Source organism: Emydura macquarii, unplaced genomic scaffold (genome assembly GCF_026122565.2).
Source record: "Emydura macquarii macquarii isolate MOO-44397 ecotype Brisbane River unplaced genomic scaffold, CSIRO-AGI_Emac_v2 contig_499, whole genome shotgun sequence".
Classification (NCBI taxonomy): domain Eukaryota; kingdom Metazoa; phylum Chordata; order Testudines; family Chelidae; genus Emydura; species Emydura macquarii.
The window spans coordinates 71109-86993 of NW_027130636.1; the positions used below are offsets into that span (position 1 = coordinate 71109).

The 15885-nt window shown below is 45.8% G+C and overlaps 1 protein-coding gene across 1 annotated transcript in view; it reads right to left on the reverse strand.

Moving 5' to 3' along the window:
* Positions 1-14807: 14807 nt before the first annotated feature.
* The window catches only part of UBXN7 (UBX domain protein 7), a 46298-nt gene continuing 45220 nt past the window's right edge, over positions 14808-15885 (reverse strand). The window contains exon 12 of the transcript XR_010918131.1: positions 14808-14972. The gene's annotated coding sequence lies outside the window, so the exon portion shown is untranslated. The remainder of the gene's footprint in view (positions 14973-15885) is intronic.

Below are 15885 nucleotides of genomic sequence, written 5' to 3' on the forward strand. Positions count from 1 at the left end.
GGTGAGAGGCAGACAAGTGAAAGTCGTGCCTCACTGCAAAGTCCCACAGGCGAATGGCTTCCTGGAAGAGGGCCAAGGAGCATGCCCCCCCCCACCTGTTGATTTAAAACATGGCTGCGGTACTGTCCATCAGGACAGGTCAGAGAAAGACCTTGCATGCCAGTATGACAGCCCTGATTTCTTTTACATTGATGTGGAGGCGCCTCTCCTCCTCCGACCAGAGCCCCTGGGTGCCCAGGTTGGCACTGATGTGGGCTCCCCACTCCACATCCGAGGCATCTGAGAGCAGGGTGACCGACGGGATTAGATCCCTGAATGGGACGCCCCTCAACACTGCCCCGGGGGTTCTCCACCAATTCAGTGAGGCTAGGACTCACGGGGGGACCGTGACCACCCTGTTCAAGGGGTGTCTGCTTGGCCCATATGCCGAGGCTAACCATGCCTGGAGAGGCCTGAGTCTGAGGTGAGCTAGCCGCACTACATATGTGCAGGCTGCCATGTGTCCCAACAGCTATAGGCAATGCCTGGCTGTTGTCATGGGACACTGGTGCAGCTGGGTGATAATTGCAGCCATAGCCTCGAACCGCGGTTGCAGGAGGAAGGTTCTGGCCTGGGACGCGTCCAGGGGGGCCTCAATGAACTCTATATGCTGCACCAGGGATAGAGTTGATTTCTGCTTGTTTATGAGCAGCCCCAACCTGCTGCACATGGCACAGGTGAGGGACACACTGTCCTGTACATGGGACCTGGATCTACCTCTGATTAACCAGTCGTCTAGGTAAGGGAAAATCTGCACCCCCCCCGCATTTCAGATGGTCAGCGACTACCACCATGCACTTAGTGAATACCCTGGGGGCGGACGAGAGGCCAAAGGGCAGGGCCATAAATTGGTAGTGGGAACCAGCCACCATAAATCGAAGGAAACGCCTGTGGCTGGGAAGGATAGATACATGGAGGTATGCATCCTTCAGGTCGAGGGAAGCATATCAATCTCCTGGATCCAGAGCAGGAATAATGGAGGCTAGGGAGACCATGTGGAACCTGAGCCGCTTGATGAATTTATTTAGACAGCGCAGGTCTAATATGGGTCTGAGACCCCCCCCTTTGCCTTGGAGATGAGGAAGTATCTGGAATAAAATCCTCTCCCTATTTCGTTCTGTGGGAGGTCTCCCCAGGTCGAGGAGGGTGATTACCTCCTGTAAGAGGAGTTGCTCATGAGAGGTGTCCCTGAAGAGGGACGGGGGCGGTTGTTTGGGGGGGTGGGACGTGAGCTGTAGGGCATATCCTCGGAGAACTATTCCGAGGACACAGCAGTCTGATGTGATGTTTGCCCATTCTCTGTAGAAGGGCTTTAGCCTGTTTAAGAAAGGACGGATTGGATCCAGGGAGATGGTAGGGCTGCCACCCTCAGGTGCACCATCAAAATTGCCCTTTTCTGTTGCCAGAACCTTTAGGGGGCCCCTGCTGGGAGGCTGAGGATGAGCTAGGTGGCTGGTTACACCATCCTAACCCCCTGTTCCTGTCTCTGCCCCTATTAGGTTGAAAGGGCCTAGGCGGTGGCCTAGGTTGTTGCTATGCCTGGGGCTGTGACTGTCGCCTTGAGGCCTGGGGTGTATAGAGGCCCAAGGAACGAAGTGTGGCCCGCGAATCCTTAAGGCCATGCAGCTTCTCATCAGTTTTGTCTGAAAACAGGCCTGACCCATCAAAGGAGAGGTCCTGGATTGACTGCTGCACTTCCTGTGAGCGCGCCGAGGACTGCAGCCACGAATACCACCTCATGGCGATGGCAGAGGCCATAGCCCTGCTTGCCATGTCCGCAGCATCACTGCTGGTTTGGAGTGCTGCCCCCACCACTGTGATTCCCTCATCGAGGATCATGGCGAAGTCAGCTGCCTGCTCCTGGGGCAATGCCTCAGCAAACCGCCTGAGCGAGTCCCGGAGATTGAAGTTATAGCGGCCCAGTAGGGCCTGGTGATTTGAAATCCTGAACTGCAATGCCGCAATTGAATAAACTTTCCTCCCAAACAAGTCCATTTTTTTGTTCTCCTTGTTCTTAGGAGTAGAACCTTGGTTCCCCTGCCTTTCCCTCTGATCCACCACCAGCCTTTCCCTCTGATTGGCCACATCCACCACCAGTGTTCCCGGGGCCGGGTGTGTAAAGAGGAACTCGAAATCCTCCGCAGGGACATAATATTTCTTTTCGGCGCCCTTGGATGTAGGGGGGATTGAGGCAGGGGTTTGCCACAGGGCCTTAGCGAGCTTAAAGACCCTGTCGTGAACTGGCAGGGCAACCCTTGATGGGCCCTCTGCCCCCAGGACACCAAAAAGGGTATCCTCCTCCTCTGATAGTTCCCGGACCTCCTGGCTCAAGTTAGAGGCCATCCTTTTCAGCAGCTCCTGGTGCGCCCTGAAGTGCCTTGTGGTCCCTGGATGTTGCTTCGTCTGGGGAGGAGGAGGACGACTGTAGGTGCTCGACCCCCTGGTGATGGGGTGGCCCCGTGGAGGGTCCCTCCCCTGAGTTCAATTCCTCCTCCACGGAATAGCCCTTATTTCTTTGTCTGGTTGGGGGGTATCAACTGCATCCCTGAGGATGGGACGGACACTGTCCCTTGTCCCATATGAGCCCCCCATGTGCCCCAATAGGGCCATTGCCAGGGACCTTGGGGCCAACCCAGGGCTGGCATCAGCACCAGCTGATAAGCCTCCTGGCAGTGTCGGTTGGACCCTTGAATGTCTTTGCCCTTCTGGAACCTGGAGCCGAAGGAGCAGTAGTGTCGAGCCCGTCTCCGGCCTTTGCCACTCTGCACTGGGGACCGACCCCTCAATGACTCCGTAGAGGCAGATGAAGATTGCCGCCGCCGCCTCCGTGAACGGTGCTGATGCGAGGAGGCGCGCTCCGAGTTTGATGACGATGCCTATCCCAGCACCGATGACTTCCGGTGCCGCTTGCCCCTAGGGGACCGGGAATGGTGCCGTTGGGAGCCTCGTGGTGCCAAACCTGACTCTGAAGACAGATCTACGACGCGCTGGAGTGGATGAGCCTTTTGGTGTTGGACTCCCCACCGGTGACCGGGTCTGGTACTGCCCGGACGAATGGCTCGGTGATGGGGACTGAGAGCGTGAGCTGTCCCTGCACCACGAGGCGGCCCTCGAGCAGCACCGCCTGGTCTGTGTTGCCTCCGGCATCGGGGACCAACCTTGGTACCGCGGGGAGGATCTGCTCGACGAGCGAGATTCGGAGCTGAAAGGAGAGCTTCCACGCTCTACCCTTGGTGACCGTCCAGCAGGAGACTTTTCCACCTCTGTTGGGGGTCTCAACCAGCCTCTGGGGGGAATCAGTGCGGGTTTGCCCCGGGACACCGGCCCTCTCTCCCTCGGCGGAGGGCAGGGCAGAGGCGTGGGCAGGGCCATCAGGACTCTTGCCGCTTGACAAGCCTCTGGCGTCGATGGCACCTGCAGGGGCACTCCCCCACCTCCAGGAGCCCGGGGAGGCTCCCTGCCTGGAGATGCAGGCACTGGAGCAAGCTCTACAGGCCATGGCTGGTGCACCTCCACACTCGACCCCACCCGTATCGGTGGTGCAGCAGAGTGTGTGCGCTCTGTGCTCTGCCGCCTCTTTTTCTTTGGCACCGGAGATGCCTCCCTGCACCAAGTTGACTCCGGTGCCAGTGATGCGCTCTGCACTGAGGAGACAGCTCGGAGGCCGGTCAGACCGCCGCTTCCATTTAAATAGCTTTCAGCCGAATGTCCCACTCTTTCTGAAAGCCTTATAAATCCTACACTTTTCCCTCCGGTGCTGCTTTCCCAGGCACTTGAGGGAGCAATCATGAGGGTCAATAATTGGAAAAGCCTTGCCACAAGCGGCGCAGGGCTTAAAGCCTGCTGACCCAGGCATACCCAGCCATCCTAAGCCCTTGCGGGCTTCTTATTCAATCTTAAACTGCTCTACTTAACACTTAACTAACTATGCACAATAAAGTTCAACAAGGGGAAGGTACCTGAAAGAAGCAAGAGAAGTTCCAACAATTGTCATGGGCGGAAAGAAGGAACTGAGGGCCCATAGGGTCGGCGGTGCCTCATATACTGCGGCATGCGTGCAGCACTCTGGGGGGCACCAGAGCCAACCCTACGGGGTCTGCTAAGGGGAAAAAGTTCCAGGAACCCGTGCACGGTGGTGTGCACTCACCTATATTGGAATGGACGTGAGCAACATCTCGAAGTAGAACATGTTTCTTCCAGAGATAGAGTGTTTTGTAGCAATGTAACAATTTTGTCAGTTTGCTCAAAGCGATGGAGCCCTCTGCCCTGTAAAGACAAATTCAAATAATTTAACTGATCAAATACATCTGCCAGATGTGCAACACAGGCAAGCTATGTGTCGTTATCGAAGTATTCTACCAGATGAGACTTTTTCTTCAAAAAAAGCTGCGAATTCACTTTTAAGTTCGTATACATGAGATGATATTTTGCCACAGGACAGCCAACAAACCTCAGTCTGGTGTGCATGTAAAGCAGATGTACATGCGCACTGCCCATTTCCTGACAGAAAATTTGAAGCAGCATGAATTTTTGACATCTCTTTGATGCAATTCACAATTTTTACAATGTCTTTAAGAGTTTCAGGAAGCTCAGGTACCAGGTCTTCAGCTACTAATGTCTCCCTGTGCAGGAACAGTGGTTCCACGTTGCACTGGGTGCTTTCAAAAGGATTCTTTGAACAACTGCTGAATGTTTCCCTGTCACTGAAGTAGCGTTATCAGTTGTAATACACTTCGACCAGCTCAATCTCACCAGCTCTAAAAAATTATGCAGTGCAACAAATACAGCAGTAGTAGAAATAGGCAAATCTGCACTAACCAAGTCCTGTTCTTGAAAATCACTTTTCCTTACATACGTCATATAAAGCAGCTAGATAGTGCTGTTTGATACATCTGTAGATTCATCTAATTGTAAAGCAAGCAGTTGCTTATTGAAAGATGATCAGTTGTTTCAGTTTGATGGCTTCTGAGATAGCGTAGATTCTTCTCCGTATTATATCATGAGAGAGAGGGAGAGATTTTTAAAAATATTTTGTAGCTGACTCACCCAACAATACAGTACACAAGTCAACAGCAGAAAGTAAAATTAACACCTTATTAAGGGTGTGAGCTTTTTTTTACATTTTTGCATTGCCGTGTGCAACAAGGTAAGAGGCACACAATGGTTGCTCTCAGACAGTAAATACATGGTCAAGCGTTTTTTGTGACTTTTCCAAATCTTTGCTCTTTTGTTTAAACAAATCAAGAGGCTTATCTTTATAGCTAGAGTGTTTTGTCTCCAAATGCCTACGCAACTTAGATAGTTTTAGGTTTTCATTTGCTAACAGATGGCACACTGCAGTCTGTGTTCGCCATTTCGGTTCTCAGTAAGTGAAAACCCAAACTTTAAGTAACCAGTATTGTACCTACCATTACTTTCTTCTCAGGTTGTGATGACTTCCTACTAACACTGATACTTGCAGTTGCTACTGGACAGTTTAAAAATGTATCCATTTCACCGACTAAATTAATTGTGATTAATACACAAACTCGTCACTGGAAGTTATATGGAACTCTCTTCACATGTTGCACTCGATTGGCTAATTGGTAACACTATGAGTGGGTCACAGATTCTGTGATTTTAGAATCATAGAAGATGAGGGTTGGAAGGGACCTCAGGAGGTCATCTAGTCCAACCCACTGCTCAAAGCAGGACTAACCTCAGCTAAATCATCCCAGCCAGGGCTTTGTCAGGCCGCAGCTTGAAAACCTCTAAAGATGGAGATTCCACCATGTCCCTAGGTAACCCATTCCAGTGCTTCACCACGCTTCCAGTGAAAAACTTTCCTAATATCCAACTTAGACCTCCCCCACTGCAACTTGAGACTATTGCTCCTTGTTCTATCATCTACTACCATTGAGAATAGCTCAGCTCCATCCTCCCTGGGACCCCCTTTCTGGTAGTTAAAGACTGCTATCAAATCCCCACTCATTCTTCTCTTTTGCAGACTAAAGCCTAGTTCCCTCAGCCTCTCCTCATAAGTCTTGTGCTCCAGCCCCCTAATCATTTTTTGTTGCCCTGCTCTGGACTCTCCCCAACTTGTCCACATCCTTTTTGCAGTGGAGGTCCCAAAACTGGACACAATATTCCAAATGCAGCCTCACCAATAATCACTTCCCTCTATCTGCTGGCAATGCTCCTACTAATGCAGCCCAATATGCTATTAGCCTTCTTGGTATCAAGGGCACACTGCTGACTCATATCTAGCTTCTTATCCACTGTAACCCCCAGGTCCTTTTCTGCAGAACTGCTGCCTACCCCATCGGTCCCCAGTCTGTAGCTGTGCATGGGATTCTTCCGTCCAAAATGGAGGACTCTGCCCTTGTCCTTGTTGAACCTCATCAGATTTCTTTTGCCCCAATTCTCCAATTTGTCTAGGTCACTCTGTGTCCTATACCTACTTTCCAGGATATATACCACTCTCCCTAGCTTAGTGTCATCTGCAAACTTGCTAAGGGTGCAATCTACCCCATTCTCCAGATCTTTAACGGCTCTTAATGGCTTTTCATGTGTCTCTGGACCCTGTTCAGTTGTTGAGCCCGGACGGTCGGAGGGGTTGAGTCCCCTCCCGAAGAACCTGAGGGTGAGGTGGGGTGAATAATTGGTGCCGGAGAGATGGCGAGAGCCATGCTGAAAGTATCTCTCCGTAGAGTCCGAGTTCTCTTCCACCCTCCCGTTAGGGCTCGGCATTAAGCTGGCAGGGACCCCTCATTTGAGGAAAGCCTCTGATTGGCAAGTCCAACCGCAACCTCCTCGTGGTGAGAGTCGGTAACTGGCGGAGTCCAGGCTGATCGCGGAGGACGAACCCCCCCTGCTGTGTGGGGGGGGTGGGGAGGGCAGCCCCAACACCTAACTGCCCCCCTGTTAAGGGTTAGCCTCCCCCAGGCACGGGTTAGTCCCCCCTGGTAACGGGTTAGTTTCCCCCTGGTAAGGGTAAGCCTCCCCCTGTGAAGGGTAGTATCTTTTAAATCTATGGAGAAAACAGAAATTTTATTTCATACCGGATTGGCGCTGGACCGGGTTAAAAACGCCCCCGCTACTAGTTTCGACGCCCCGGCTAGTAGTGTTAAATTGATTAGGGGTATTATTCATAGAGCCGGACCGATGCTATCTCCTTATACTATAGATAGAGTAAAAGATGGAATAGCTGGTTTTATGGATGATTTTAATCTCCGAGTTGGAGAGAAGAGTGTTGTTCGGGAGGAACAAGAGGATTTTAGTGAGAGCCAAGTTTTAGATTTTAATCTTTTACCGATGGCTTTTACGAATGTTTTATATAGTGACCTTAAGATAATCGATTCTAAATCTAGCTTTTATGACAAATATTTAGATTCTTTTGATGATCCATATTTGATAGAATTTAATAATCTTAATAATAATAATACCAATTTTAATAATTTACAACATGATTCTATGGAAAATAGAAGAAATATTTTAGGAGATAATTTTAATACAAATTTTATGAATACAGCTAGTTTTAAAGAGAGTAGTTCATTTAAAGAGGGAATATTTTATTTAGAATATCCCGTAGATTGTTTTAATTGCCCTATATGTTCACAAATTTTAGCTAGTTTCAGTAAATGGGCGAAGCATATAAATAATGTACATAAAAGCACTTCAATAAGAGTTATTTGCAAAAAATGTGGTAAATATTCGCAGTTCCATAACATAGCTTGCCACTACCCCAAGTGCAGGCCCAAGGAGGTGGATAACTCAGAGAAGAAGTATGCCTGCACGGTCTGTGGGTCTGCCTTCTACACTCGCTCGGGGCGGAGTCAACACATCAGACATAGGCATCCTGCGGTGAGGAATGAGGAAAGAAAGGAAGCTAGAGTGGTTGGGAAAACAAGTCACTCTCGGGTATGGACAGAAGAGGAAATTGAATTATTGATTCAGCTTGAAATAAAATATGCAGGGATTAGAAATATTAATAAGAGTATAGAAAGTGAATTAAAAACAAAAACAAATAAGCAAATATCAGATAAGAGGAGGGACCTGGCCAAGAATAAGGTTAAAAAGGATGAAGATTCTATGGTTTTATGGGAAGAGGGTGGGATGGGAGATATTTTAGAAGATATTCCTCCACGTGAGAAAATTAAACCTTTAAAAGATAAAATTTTAATTGATAGTTTTTTAACAGGAGTTAGGTGTAATGGGGCTCGTATTTTAGAGAAATTGGATTTTATTGAACAGCAATTAAATGCTTCTGCCACTGTAGCAGAAGGTTGGGGATTATTTGAGGAATTATGTAAATTGTTGATGAACTCTCCTCATGAAGATGTAGAGAATTTGGAAAATAATAAAGAAAATAATATACAGAATGATAATGGGAAACAAGGAAGAAAAGTGGGTAAGCCTCCTGATAAATATAATAGAAATAGAAAATATGCTGGGAGAAAAGCTAAATTTAGATTCTATCAAACCCTCTTTGAAAAAGATAAGAAAAGGTTGGCTAGGATCATTATGGGAGAACCTGATAAAGCGACGTGTAAGATAGCAGTTAAGGAGATTGAAACCTATTATAAAGAAATTTTGGGTGGAGAAGGACATGGGAATACCAGAGGATGGCCAAAAGTAAAAGAAGTGGGAGATAATGAAATTTTAAATTGGCCTTTATCAATTGATGAAATTAGAGAAGCCTTAAGAGAGATTGATAATAGTAGTGCTCCTGGACCAGATGGAATTAAGGTTAAGGATTTATGGGATATTTATAATTTAGACAGTAGGATTTTAGTAAGGATTTTTAATATTTGGTTTTTAAATAGACAGATTCCAGAGTGTTTTAAAGGCAATCGTACAATCCTAATTCCTAAAGTCAAGGATCCACAAGAGTTGTAGAAAATATCATCTTGGAGGCCATTGACTATTGGTTCGATTTGGATTAGGTTGTATACAAAAATTTTAGCTAAAAGATTATCAAGTGCTGTTAAATTATGCCCCAGACAAAAAGGTTTTATCGCAGCCTCTGGCTGTGAGGAAAATATATCGATTTTAGAAAAGTTAATTAAAGGGGCCAAGAAAAATAAAGACGAAATAGCTGTTGTTTTTATTGATCTTGCTAAGGCATTTGATTCGATTGGCCATGGTCACATTTTAAAGGGGTTAAAGAGATTTGGGATATCAGAGAGTTTTATTGATATTGTAAAGGATTTGTATACAGATTGCTACACTGAAATTAGTGTTGTTGAGGATAAGACAGAACCTATTTTAATTAAGAGTGGAGTTAAGCAAGGTGACCCGCTCTCCCCTATTTTATTTAATATAGCCATGGACCCTCTTTTATATAAATTGGAAGATGAAGGAGATGGTTTTATAGTGCAGGGTAGAAAGATAACTTCATTGGCCTTTGCCGACGATATCGCTATAATAAGTAGGTCCTATAAGGGGATGGTTAAGAATTTAAAAATTCTTAATCAGTTTTGTAAAAATTCAAGTTTAAAAATAAATGTTAAAAAGACAAAGGGCTTTCATATTTTCCCAAGCATGGGAACATATGTTATCAACCCAAAAGATAAATGGGGATTAGGTGATGAATTAATTGATTATATTCAACCTGGTGAGTCTGAAAGATATCTAGGTGCAAGAATAGATCCATGGGTGGGAGTGGCTAATAATTCCCCTAAGGAAAAATTAATTGATTGGTGTGAAAGTTTATGTAAGGCTCCGTTAAAACCTGCGCAGAAATTGATAATTTTAAAAGTTTACATTTTAACGAGAGTTTTTTATGAATTACTTTTAATCGAGCCGCCACTTTATATGTTAAATGAATTAGATGTTTTAGTTAGGAACACTCTTAAAAAGATTTTACATCTTCCCCAGTGTACAACTGATGGGCTATTCTATGCTAGAACTAGAGATGGGGGTTTAGCAGTTACAAAATTTAGTACCCAAATTCCAAACATGTTAATTCGTAAATGGAGGAGACATATTGTCTCCAAAGATGATTGGATAGATTTCTCGTTTTTATATGCTGGGGAAAATTTAGTGGAGAAAATTTTAATATATAGTGCTAAAACGGCTAATCCTAAAACGTGGAGAGATGAAGAGTTTTTAAAATGGAGTAATTTAAGATGTCAGGGAATTGGTATTAAATATTTTAAAAATGATGGTATTAGTAATTTGTTTTTAAAATATCCTTGCTTGGCCAAGTCCTCCTCTCGGATTGCGGCATTGCAAACGAGAGCGAATGTTTTTCCCACCAGGGAAGCTCTAGCAAGAGGACGGAAGATGGAGGAAGGGTTATGTAGATGGTGTGGTAAGGTCAAAGAGACAATTCCTCATATCTCTGGTCAGTGCATAAAAATGAAAGAAGCAAGAATTAAAAGACATAATAGGATAGTTAAAGCACTAATTGATAAAGTAGGAAATAAAGGATGTAAAATTTGGATTGAACCTTACCTTCATAATAAAGAAGGGAAGTTGAGAAAACCCGACCTCATTATTGAAAAGGAAGGAGTGGTAGCCGTTGTGGATGTCACAGTTAGATGGGAAGACAACGCTGACAGTGTGAAGGCAGCCCACATTGAGAAGGAGGCATGCTACTCTGAGTTGGAGGAGGAGGTGCTGCAGCTCACTGGTGGGAAGATCATCCACTTCTTTGGATTTGTGGTTGGGGCGAGAGGTAAATGGAGTGAAAGAAATGATTAAATTTTTAAAATTTTAGGTATTGATAAATTTAAAAGTTTTAAAGAAAGTGTGTGCAGACTTGCTATGTATGCTACGACAGATATGTTGGCTCTTTTTAGCGATAAACAGTGAACCCGAACATTCATTTCGTGTATCCTGTGGATTTTAGATATATTTTAGATATAGATATATTTATTCTCCATATTTTAAATTTTATCAATGGGCTTTAGTTTTCATACTATTGACCTGTTGACTATGTTTAACTGTCCTTTCATGTAATTTAATTTAATTTTAAAATTAATTGAATAATAAATATTACTTATAGGTTAGATCTTGATTTTAGATTATCTTAGCTACTGAATACTAGATTGGACGGCGGACTGGCCGCATAGTAACCAGGAAAGGGCAGGTATTTACGCCTGTACAAGTCTAAGATGTTGAACAAAACCGGCCACAGGACCGACCCCTAGGGCACTCCACTTGTTACCAGCTGCCAGCTAGACACGTTGAGCCTGATGATCTAGCCAGCTATCTATTTTATAGTCCATTCATCCAACCCATACTTCTTTAACTTGCTGATAAGAATACTGTGGGAGACTGTATCATAAGCTTTGCTAAAGTCAAGGTATATCACGTCCACCGCTTTGCCCACATCCACAGAGCCAGTCACCTCTTCATAGAAGGCAATCAGGTTGGTCAGGCATGACTTGCCCTTGGTGAATCCATGTTGACTGTTCCTGATCACCTTCCTCTCTTCCAAGTGCTTTAAAATGGATTCCTTGAGAACTTGCTCTATAATTTTTCCAGGGATTGAGGTGAGGCTGACTGGTCTGTAGTTCCCTGGATCCTCTTTCCTCCCTTTCTTGAACATGGGCACTATATTTGCCTTTTTCCAATCAACAGGGACCTCCCCCAGTTGTCACGAGCTTTCAAAGATAATAGCCAATGGCTCTGAAATCACATCAGCCAACTCCCTCAACACCCTCGGATACACAAATCCATGGGGTCAGATGCAATGTATGTCCAATCCTTCTAAATAGTCCTGAACCTGTTCCTTCAGCACTGAGGGATGTTCATCTCCTCCCATTCTGTGCTGCCCAATGCAGTAGTCTGGGAGCTGACCTCGTCTGTGAAGACACAGGAAAAAAAGGCATTGAGTACCTCAGCTTTCTTCATCTCATCTGTCACTAGGTTGCCTCCCCCATGCTGTAAGAGGCCCACACTTTCCCCAATCTGCCTCTTGTTGGTAACATACCTGTAGAAACCCTTCTTGCTCCCCTTCACGTCCCTTGCTAGCTGCAACTCCAATTGTGCTTTGGCCTTCCTGATTTCATTCCTGCATGTTCGAGCAGTATTTTTATAATCCTCCCTAGTCATCAGTCCAAGCTTCCACTTCTTGTAAGCTTCTTTTTTGTGTTTAAGCTCACCAAAGACTTCTTTGTTAAGCCAAACTGGGCACCTACCATATTTGCTGTGTGACCTCTGTGACTTCAACTCCAGGCGGCAGTGCTCCAGCTGTCAACCGTGGGTGGTTGAAATTGGGCAACTGTGACCCTTTAATACATTCTTGCAACCAACTTTTGGATCACGACCGCTTGGCTGAGAAATACCGGTCTACATGGATCACACTTGTTGTGTACATGCGTCCCATGCACACAAGATCGGATTCTTTTGGCCAGCAGTGTCTGTTGAGGCCCAAATCTAGATCTTCTTGGGCCACCCCTTCTGTTCCTTGATGACATAAAGGGTGGAGTGTCACCAATACAGAATCCCAGAGAAATAGGACTGGTCCATGTGGACACCCCATCTCAAAGAACCACAGTTACTGTAAGGTGAGCAACTATTCTTTGAGTATTTGTCCACACAGATTCCTCTCTTGATGACTAATGATCAGCTCTCTTTTCTTACAGGTGGGGGATTAGGAGTCCTACCTAAATAATAATGATTGCACAAAAGACATTCCAAAGCAAGCATGAAATCTGGAAGCCTCTAACAAAGAACAGTGCTTTGTGACTGTGCGTACCAAGCTCCACATAGCTGCACTACAGCTTTCAACACTAGGGTCATTCTTCAAAGAGGCAGCAAAGCATGCCCGAGCTCTAATATGGCTAAGCGAAGCTAATATGACTAGCTCTTTCCATGCTCCTATACAGTTGGAAACCCATTTTGGTAAGCTCTTGCTGATATTGCCTCACCCTTAACCTTCTCTGCAAAGACCACGGAAAGTCGGTGTGTGTTCCTGAATGATTTTGTCCTGTTAAGGTAGTATGACAAAGCCTGTCCTACATCAACTGTATGAATGTAGCTTACCCAGGGCTGAGTGAGAGTTGGGGAAGAAAACGGGGAGATGAATGAGATGTTTCATATGGAATTCTGAAAAAGCTTTGGGCAGAAACTTGGGATGAGACCTGTTCTCATGAAACAATGTATAAGCAGGACCCCCTGGGAGGACCTGAATCTACTCTCTCTTTTGAGCCAATGTAATGGTTACTACTAAAAAGGCAGTCCTCACTGATATATGGAATAAAGACCAGATTAGTAATTTGGAAGGAGTAATGAACCCAGTTGATACTATATTGAGGTCCTGGGGTCGGGTGAGGGTCCTGAACTGGAGAAAAACTTGAGGCCCTTAAGAAATCTAGCCTCTGTAGGGTGCCAGAAAAAAAAAGTGCTACTAAGTGAACACTTATGAAACTACTAGAAAAGCCAGCATGTTTCCAGGCTAGCAGACGGTCCAATACTGCTGAAATAGGTGTTATCCAAGGAGTGCTGAGCTACCCCCATAGAAAATGTCTTCGGCTTTGCTTTATACTCCAGTTAAGGCGTTCTAGATTTGGAACAGAATGTTCTGAACTTCAGAGGACCAGATTCTCCTGGTGGCTGTCAGCCAGCCAGCATCCAAGGCTGTCAAATGTGACTGTGCTGAGCCCAGATGTAGAATGTGACCATTGTACTGCAAGGCTGGTGGGCAGCAGGTATGGTGCTGGGGGGTCTTGTACTGAGAAGTTCATCCAATCTGGACAAGAACTGCCTGCCCCACTGCAGGGCTGTTATGTTCATGGATCCTGAATCTTGCCTCAATTTTTTCAGGACCCTCTATCACGGGAAAGGCATATATCAGTCCTGACATCCAGGGGATGAGAAAAGCATCAACGGGGAGGCTGGCCTGGACCCCTTCTGGAACAAAATACTTGGTATTTGTTGTTCTGGTCTGTGGATACTCCCCTTGCGACAGATACCCTGCAACATTAAGGTCCTTAACTAACCACTGATGGTTGTCTGAGAACCGTTTGCTGAGAGAATCTGCTAGTGAGTTCTAAATGCCTGAAAGATGCAGGGCCAGAGGCGTGGTCTGGGTGATGGATACACCAAGTCCAGAGGCAAATAACCTGCCTCTCCTCTGTCTGCTTTCATCAGATACAGCTGTGGTGTTGGCTCTCAGCAGTTGGATTGCGGCTCTCTGGAGACAAGGCAGGAATGCTTTGTGTGCCAGGAAGATGGCTTTCAGCTCCTGTAAGTTTATGTGCATTTGAGCTGCTTGAGGAGATCAGAGGCCCTGAGTTTGAAGGTGAACTAGGTGAGCATTCCCTTCCCTGAACAGAGACATCTCTTACAAGAGTCTTGGTAGGCAGTGGTGCAGAGGATACTTCCTTGCACACATGAACTGCGGCTTTCCCACTAATTTAACCAGCAGAGGACTTCTTGCGGGACCACGACCAACATGGACACGTGGTGCTTGCTGGTCAGATGCACCGATTTCAACCATCCTTGCATGGAGCATAGGCAGTCTGGCAAACTGCACCACACAGGTGCATGAAGCCATGTGCCCTGACGTCTGAAGCATGCTCTTACTGATATCTCTGAGTGAGCTTGGAGTTGGCTGATGAGGCTCATTTTGGAATCTCTTGGGGAAGATAATGTTTTGTTGACCTGGAATGCAAGACTGCTCCTATTAACTTTGCTTTGAATCAGAGTAAGGTGGTTTTGAAGCTGGGTGAGGGAAAGTGCACTAAGGTTACTCACCTGTTGGTATGATCTTCAGATCAGCCAGTCATCAACATGGGTACACCTGAATTACTGGCCTCCTTAGATGAGCTATCACAACTGCCCAGCACTTGGAAAACACCCTCAGTGGTGTGGGAAGACTGAAGGGCAGGACCCTGTTTCTGCTAGGAATGTGAGGTATTTCCGATGAATGGATAATTGATGGATGGATATATGAAAACAGGCATCTTGAAGGTCAAGAACTGCAAACTAGTCTTGAGGATCTAAGGAGGGAATGATAGAGGCTAGAGTTACCATTCTGAACTTGAAACAATGGATGAATCTGTTGAAACATTGAAGGTCCAGAATGGGACACCAACCCCCTTTCTTCTTCTAGATGAGAAAATAATGGGAATAAACACCATTGCCCTTGAACCCAAGGGCATCTCCTGCATCTCAGAGCAAGTCTACCTCTTGCTTTAATAGTATCTCATAAGAGAGATCCCTGAAGAGGGCTGGGGAAGGTGGTGGTGGTAGGACTGGAATTGTATGCAATATCCTTTGCTGACACTCTCTCAAACCCCCTGACATATGGTGATCCCAGTCCAGGCTTCCCAAAAATGCAAATCCAAGGATCGGTGCAGGAATAAACTTTTCTGCAAAACAGATCCAGTCAGACTTTTTACTCTGATGTTGTTTTAAGAGGCCCTTGTTGCTTAGATTTTTCCTGAACCACTGCTACAATGAATAAGCCTGGAACCAGATCCAAATGAAAGCACTAGAAGTGTTGGGAAGAACTTTGTACTATCTATCTTCCCTCTTAGACATGATAGGTATAGGTGTTGGAGTCTGCCATAAGTCCTCTACAAGTTCTAGCAATCCCTTGTCAATAGGCATAGTGAGTCTACTAGGCATGGAAGGATGACCAGTAGCTAGGGTGACTTTCTCTTCCACTACTTCCAGCAGAAGGTCAAGGGTTTTGGCCACGTTTCATCAGGTCTTGGAACACCTTAAAATCATCAGACAAGGCATAGAAACTGATTGTCTGATCAGGAGAGGATGACAAAATTACCACCAGGATCAATTGTTTCTCCACTTCTGCCCATTGCACCTCTCCTCAGCCTCCTCCTCTCTCTCTAGGAGTTGTGATTGCATTAACTGACCTGGTTGAGAAAGTCTATTTTCGTGCCCAAAGAA